Genomic DNA, 8,392 nt, shown 5'->3' on the forward strand with positions numbered 1-8,392 from the left:
GTGGCAAGTACTGAAACAAAAGTACAATCTACGAGTAAAGAGAGATGATGTTATGGTGTTTCTCCGGGAGCTCAATTCTCAAGGATGCGAGAGGAGAGCACGCAGAAGATTTGTAAGAAGAACCTACCACTCAATGGGGCCGAATTATATGTGGCATGCTGATGGTTATGACAAACTAAAGCCATTTGGCTTGGCACTTTCGGGATGCATAGATGGATTTTCACGGAAAGTACTATGGCTCATATGTGGACCAACAAATAACAATCCATCAGTGATTGCTCACAATTTCCTCTCTTGCCTGAGAAACCTTGGCGTTGTCCCCATGAGACTGCGGACCGATTGCGGCACGGAGAACGGCATTATGGCTGCAATTCAGTGTACCCTACGCCACCATCATACTGACTACTACTCGGGAATGTCTAGCCACATGTATGGCTCATCCACAAACAATCAACGAATTGAGTCGTGGTGGTCTATATTCAGAAGGGGAAGGTAAGTGGCTTTAATGAACTATTTTGGTTTTCTTAATGTTGCCCTGTAGTTTTACCTCGTTGTAGTGTTAAAGTTTTAATCACAGATTGACTGCTTGAACATTACCATTAAGTTCCTAAATTCATTGGCTAAGTACTTGAAAACACCACTTAAGTGTTGTAAAGTATGTTTAAACTCATTGTAGACCATTAAAATAAACATTTTAACCTAATTATTGTTATAGGTCTCAGTTCTGGATGGAGTTATTTGCTGACCTCAGAGATGCAGGACTCTTTAATGGAAGTCATGAACATCAGTGTTTGCTAAGATTTTGCTTCACTGATGTCATACAGAAGGATCTGGATGAATGTATCATGCTGTGGAACAGTCACAGGATTCGCACTTCTAGAACTGCATCATGTCCTGGAGGAGTGCCTAATGAACTGTACTACTTACCACACAGGTAATAGATGGGTGATATAATTACTTCCTTGTAGCCATTTTAATTTTATTTATAATTTAAATGTAAATAAATGCTATTACACAAATCAATTCTTTAATCTAGATTTGGCTCTAGAGACTGTGGATTTACCATCGAATGCACAGAACTGGACACATTCCCTGAGTTAAACCAGTCAATGAATCCATGTGGTGACCCAAACATCCAGGAGTACTTGGACTTTGTTATGGAGCACAGTCAACTACAGAAGCCAGAGAACTGTGAGTCTGCCTCAGAACTCTATATACGTCTTAAAGAAATTGCTCAGCTATAATTATTCCAATTACTGAAAAATCTAAAATTGTACACATTACCTTAATGAAATACTGTCTCGAGAATGAATATTCACAATGCAATTCACAATTTGCGTTTGTGCAAAAACTCCTATATCTGACCTAAATTGTCAGAGATGGTGAAGTGTGAAATGGAGTAAAAATAATGCGTAGTGTAAAATAACACTATGTAAGTATGGAAAATAAACAAGCTATATTTCAAGTGCTCTTTTGGAATTGTTTTTATTTTCATGAAATGCCTTTTTCAGATCTCAGAATTTAATGAAACTGTCCAAATGTGTGTTACATCTCCATACAATAAATCAACAACAGAAACTAAACATGTAGTTATCTCAAATCTATGCTTGGGTCTGGCCATTATTACAAAAATGAGTGTATAAAGGTGCATAAGTGTGTGTATATGCATGGCATAATGGTACCCATAATGGACCCAGTGATACGTGGTTTACAAACAGCCAAAACCTGGTGAATTTTGAATTCCAAAATCCATACGTGATTGAAATACATCGTATGAATCTATGAATGGTAATTTCAATGTGTTCGAACATGTGTTTGCCATTGGGAAAGGTGAATCGTCCAGGAATTCAATCCTTGGCTGCGGTTCCAATCCAGCTGGGGGAAGTGAAGTTAGCCCAGTTGCAAACATAAAAACATCCTCCACACACACAGCAGCCTGGCCTTCTGTAAGGAAACAGAATTGTTCACGCACAGCTTGGCATTTTCTTGCTTTTTTTCCAACAAGTTATTAAATGGAATTTATTATGCAATCTCTGCTACAAACCTTCACAATCAAGTAAATAGTCTGCCCAATAGCTTAATGTTTGTCCTTCTCGAAGTCTCCTGCTGCTCCCGGATGGACTAAGGTCAGGTTTGAAAAGTTTTTTTCAATTCAATTCAATTTTATTTATATAGCGCATTATCACAACATTACATTGTCTCAATGCGCTTTACATTTCTGCCTCGTAAGGACCCCCCATTGAGTAAGCCAAAGGCAACGGTGGCAAGGAAAAACTCCCTAAGAGGAAGAAACCTTGGGAGGAACCAGACCCAAAGGGGGAGCCCATCCTCCAGGGGCCGGCAGATGAGTCAAACAAACAAGATGATATGACTAAGCTAATACAGACAAGATGAAATGACTAAGCTAATACAGGGGTTGAAATATATGTCTCAATGCAGCGGCCGACCGGTGCAGGCACGTGGTGCTTGATGCACGATGGCAGGATTAATAGACACACAGCCGCAGGATGGATGGCGAGGCATCGTGTTGAGCCAAGGGCAGGCAGGTTGGAGGGTAGTTGCCGGAGGTGGAGGTAGTTGTCTTGCAGGCCGCAGAGGCATAAACTCTTCAACGAGTCAAAAGTCTCTCAAGTTCAACAGCAGTGAGCTTCTTTTCAGAGTGGCACAGGACAGGGGCCAGCAAAGTAGAATGCTGCTGCAGGGCAGTCAAAAACTGAAGGGCTGAAAGACCATCTTTAAATCTAAAGAGTACAACTGTTACGATCCCCGGTCTAGGGTCAGGGACCGCCAGAAAGGTAAGGGATAGGGAAAGGGGAAGACAAGACAACCAGGGAATAAGGGAACGGGAACAAGGGACACAAGAGGTTCTTTTTTTATGTTTTTTTTTATTTTTCACAAACACGTTCACAAACACGAGGTGCAACGAACTTCGGGAGTGATCTATGCCAAAACAACAAACAAAAACAGCTAAACGAACACGTCCCAACTAAGCTAATACCTAAGTGAAAACAAGTAAACAAATGACAAATACTACGCCTGACTCCCTAACCAAAAACACACAATAACCACGATCCGCAAAACCAAAAGGCAATCAAAATGAGACAAACAAACAGCCAATACACAAGGACAAGAAATCACGGTATCCGAGGGGGCGAGCAAAGGAGAATAGTCGAGAGCCGGGCGAGAGATCAAAACCAGTAAATCAATAAACCAAAGCGACAGTACCGAGAAGGGGAAAAAGCGAAAGCCGTAGTCAAGATAGTGATCCTTTAAAAATAGCGTTTACAGCTATTCTTGACTCTCTAGGTGTATGTCAGAATGTAGTCGGGCCTACTCATGCCTGTAACCATACCCTTGATTTGATTATTAGTCATGGCATCTTGGTGGAACATGTATCTATTATGCCTCAGAGTCCCCTTCTCTCTGATCATTACTTGTTAACGTTTGAAATCCAGTATAGCCTCCCGTTGACCGCAGCTCCAAAGTACAGAATCAGACGTTCCATTGCCTCACTAACTACAACAACATTTATGAAACAACTTCCACAGTCCTTCAGCCTTACATCTGAAGTATCGTGTATAAATGAACTTGAACAGGCGACTGCAAACATGGATAAATCCCTTCGTAGCACACTAGATCTTGTAGCTCCACTTAAGAAAATAAACCATAGAGATAAGAAACCTGCCCCCTGGTACTCTGATCATACACGTGAACTCAAACAGGCATCACGCAAGCTAGAGCGCAAATGGCGCTCAACTAAACTAGAAGTTTTCAAATCTGCATGGAAAGAGAGCCTGTCTAAATACAGACAAGCACTAGTGACTGCTAGGTCTGTGTATCTCTCCAGATTAATAGACGGGAACAAAAACAATTCAAAATTCCTATTTGAATCCGTGGCTAGGTTAACACAGAATTCTCCATTAAACTCGCAAGTCCCACAATCTCTTAAGAGTAATGACTTTATTACATTCTTTAATGGTAAAATAACTAAGATTAGACAGACCATCCAGTGCACATCCTTAGCTACCTATGACTGCCAGACTCCTGCTAGTCTTATGCCTATCAATAATGAGACTTTTGAATCTTTCATTCCTATAAAACACCCAGAACTCCTGAGCTTAATTTCCTCCTGTAAATCCTCTACAAGCCTCATAGACCCAATTCCTACAAAATTTTTCAAGGAAATCGCACCACAGATTAGCAATACCCTGTTAAATGTGTTAAACTCTTCTCTTAAGCTTGGATATGTTCCTAAACCTTTTAAATTGGCTGTTATTAGACCCGTTCTAAAGAAACCAAATCTTGACCCTAGTGTTTTAGGAAACTATAGACCAATCTCAAATCTTCCTTTCATTTCAAAGATCATGGAAAAGGTTGTAGTTCGTCAGTTGTATACTTTCCTACAAAAAAAATAATACTAATGAATTATATCAGTCTGGCTTTAGACCAAACCATAGCACAGAAACTGCTCTAGTCAAAGTAATGAATGATTTACTTATGGCTTCTGACCGTGGCTTGATATCGCTGTTGGTATTACTAGATTTAACTGCAGCATTTGATACTGTGGACCATAATATCCTCTTGGACCGGTTAGAAGGTGTAGTTGGCATTACAGGGACAGCACTCTCTTGGTTCCGCTCATATTTAACTGATCGCTATCAGTATGCACATGTGAACAACGAATCATCCAAGGCCACCAAAGTCACATACGGTGTCCCACAGGGATCAGTACTGGGCCCACTACTGTTTACACTATACATGCTACCGCTTGGTAACATTATTAGAAAACATGGTGTTGGGTTTCATTGTTATGCAGATGATACACAGTTATATATATCTGTTAACCCTGATGATACATCACTCCTATCTCGGTTAGAAGATTGTCTGTTAGATATTCGGTGCTGGATGGCAAAAAATTTTCTAATGTTAAACACAGAAAAAACAGAAGTACTGGTGATTGGTCCCAAGGCTGCAAGAAATAAGTTTCACCACCTCAGCATTAGTGGCCTTCCTACACAACCTAACACAGTGGTTAGAAATCTTGGTCTTCTAGTAGATTCAGATCTATGTTTTGATGCTCACATAAGAAGTATAACTAGAACTGCGTTTTATCATCTACGAAACATAGCCAAGCTTCGTAAGATGCTCTCACTTCGTGATGCAGAAAAATTAATACATGCCTTCGTAACTACCAGACTAGACTACTGTAATGCCCTCCTTTCTGGTTGCCCGTCTGGTTCCTTAAATAAACTTCAGCTGGTACAAAATGCAGCAGCCAGGGTTCTCACAAACACTAAAAAATTTGATCACATCACACCAGTCTTATCCTCCCTTCATTGGTTACCAGTTAAGTCTCGGATTGACTATAAAATACTGCTGTTAACCTATAAAGCACTGAATGGCCTTGCACCAGACTACCTTAATAATCTGCTGACCACATACAATCCCCCACGCTTGCTTCGATCTCAAGGTGCGGGATATCTGTTAGTACCTAGGGTAGAAAGATCTACGGCAGGCTGCAGAGCTTTCTCCTATAGAGCTCCTCAGCTGTGGAACGGTCTTCCACCGGATGTGCGGGTTTCAGGCTCACTTTCAATGTTCAAGTCTAGACTAAAAACACACCTTTTTAGTTTAGCTTATAGGGACACTAGTTCTAGCTAGCTTCTCACTCCCAGTTAAACCTATAGTGTGAGGTGTAGAGCTGGGTGGGGATCGGTGCCATTGGCTTTGGATAAACTGAATTGACAGTGCTGTCACTCTAGCTTCACAATTGCTTGTGGGATTGGAGTGCTGACATTTCAGGGACTCCCCATGCCTGCATTCCCACCTGCCTCTCCCTCCTACTTATGCTGCCATAGCCATATCTGCCGGAGCATTGCACTTCATATTGCACTCATCTAACTTTTAGCACTGCCTATAGTCTCCCTTACTTTGACTAATTGCATTTATTTCCACCACCTTCTCCTGGGTGGTGCTACCTGGAGCCTTCAATCTATCAAGATGTCCAGCACACCCTGCAACATGTGACGTCGCCACTGCCAATGACGACCGTGCATCCAGCTCGCCGTTCTGCCAGTGTCATCTTCCTTGTACGACCCGCTCCCTGCCTTCTGGCTGCCTGGCGATTGGAGGAAGTGTTGGCACCGGCTTGTCATCTCCCCCCTACTCTGCGTTTGTGTTTCAGACTACACTGTATTTGACTCTCCCTGCCGGCCCCTGGAGGATGGGCTCCCCCTTTGAGTCTGGTCCCTCCCAAGGTTTCTTCCTTCTAGGGAGTTTTTCCTTGCCACTGTCGCCTATGGCTTACTCACTGGGGGCTTTGGGTGGGGATGCTGTAAAGCGCTTTGGGACAATGTAATGTTGTGATAATGCGCTATACAAAAATAAATTTGTTTGTTGTTGTTGTTGTAACTAACTGTACCCTTACCAAATTCACATTTTTCTAAGTTTAGCACTAGCGAAGCATTCTGTAGCCGAACAAACACTTGCTCAAGTGATCTCACATGCGGCTCCCACGAGTCCGAATAAATAACAACATCATCTAGATAAGCCTCGCAGTGAGGGATGTCACCAAGCACTTTATTCATCAACCGCTGAAATGTAGCCGGGGCATTACGTAGACCGAAAGCCATCACGGTGTACTGGAGGAAGGTGTCAGGGGTAACAAATGCAGAGATCTCTGAAGCACGGGGCGTTAGGGGAACCTGCCAATAGCCTTTTAGCAAGTCCAACTTAGTTACATATTTTGCAGACCCAATGCGATCAACACAGTCCTCCATACGAGGAAGAGGGTATGCATCTGGTCGAGTCACGGCATTAACTCTCCGGTAATCCATGCAGAAACGGAAGGTGCCATCAGGCTTGGGAACAAGCAGGCACGGGGAACACCAGGGACTATTACTAGGGATAGCGAGACCGGTCTCAACCAGGTAAGTGGTCTCTTGAGACAACAGCGCCCTTTTCTGAGGGTTGACCCGATAGGGATGCTGCTTAATGGGAGCGTGATCACCAACATCAATGTCATGTTCGATAACAGGGGTACGCGAGGGGACATCAGCGAACAGGGACTGGAAACGTTCTACTAAAGACGCAACGTCAGTTTGGGCGGACCGAGGCAAATGGCTGAGACGGGACGGGAGGTTTTTCAGAGCCTCTGAATTAGGGAGGCGAGCACAGGGAAGACAGTTCCTACCGAGGTGTAAATCGTCACTCTCCGGGGAGTACTGGCTAAGGGCCACGACGCCTACAGGAGTGGAAACCGGAGCAGAGACGGGCAAGGGGGCAGAGACCGAGCGATCAAGGTAAGGTTTTAACATGTTTATATGGCATACACGAGTTTTCCTCCTGCGGTTAGGAGTCTCCAACACATAATTAGTGGGGCTAAGTTTTTCCCGTATCACATATGGACCCGAAAAACGGGCGCGCAGGGAGGATCCGGGCAGCGGCAGAAGGACTAAAACACGATCCCCTGGTTGAAAGCACCGTGTCCTTGCGGACTTATCGAACCTGGCTTTCATCTTTTCCTGCGCGGCTCCAAGAGACCGACGGGCTAGTTCCCTAACAGTAGACATTCTGTCACGAAGGGAGGTAACGAATTTGGACACGTTTTCCGATGGGGGTGACGCACCTGGGGATAACCACTTCTCCTGTAAGATTTTCAGGGGACCTCGAGCAGCGTGACCAAACACCAGCTCTGCAGGACTGAATCCGGTGGATTCCTGTATTGCATCACGTATGGCGAAAAGGAGAAGGGGCACTCCCTCATCCCACTCCCTACCTGCGTCCAGGCAGTAAGTGCGCAGCATATTTTTAAACGATTGGTGAAATCGCTCCAACGCCCCTTGGCTCTCAGGGTGATAGGCGCTGGAAACTATATGATGCACCCCCAATTCTTGAACGACATGAGCAAATAACTTCGACGTGAAGTTGGTACCCTGGTCTGACTGCACGTGTTTAGGTAGACCGAAAGTAGTGAAAAACTTAATCAAATGTTTTACTATAACAGGGGTCCGGAGGCTACGGACAGGGATGGCTTCCGGAAACCGAGTAGCGGCACACATGAGGGTGAACAAGTACATGTTCCCCGAACGAGTTTTTTGTAATGGGCCCACGCAATCGATAAGCACGTGCTCAAAGGGCTCACCGATCGCTGGTATCGGACGTAGTGGAGCCGGGGCGATGGTCTGGTTAGGCTTACCCACTACCTGGCAAACATGACAAGATTTACAGTGACGCTTTACATCAGAATTGACACCGGGCCAAAAGAAATGAGTCAGGAGATGGGTTAGCGTTTTCCTGATCCCAAGGTGACCCGAACACGGGTGATCGTGAGCGAGGGACAACACATAGTCACGGTACAACTGTGGGACTACCACCTGGAATAACGTAGCCC

The 8,392-nt window shown here is 44.1% G+C and overlaps 1 long non-coding RNA gene across 1 annotated transcript; it reads left to right on the forward strand.

Annotated features, from left to right (window-relative positions):
- Nucleotides 1–277: 277 nt before the first annotated feature.
- LOC111843432 (uncharacterized) lies at nucleotides 278–1,394 on the forward strand. The gene is made up of 3 exons (XR_002838160.2): nucleotides 278–492; nucleotides 716–934; nucleotides 1,037–1,394. It is a non-coding gene; the product is annotated as an uncharacterized lncRNA (long non-coding RNA).
- The last annotated feature ends 6,998 nt before the right edge of the window (nucleotides 1,395–8,392 follow it).

The sequence above is a fragment of the Paramormyrops kingsleyae genome, chromosome 15 (genome assembly GCF_048594095.1).
Source record: "Paramormyrops kingsleyae isolate MSU_618 chromosome 15, PKINGS_0.4, whole genome shotgun sequence".
Lineage (NCBI taxonomy): Eukaryota > Metazoa > Chordata > Actinopteri > Osteoglossiformes > Mormyridae > Paramormyrops > Paramormyrops kingsleyae.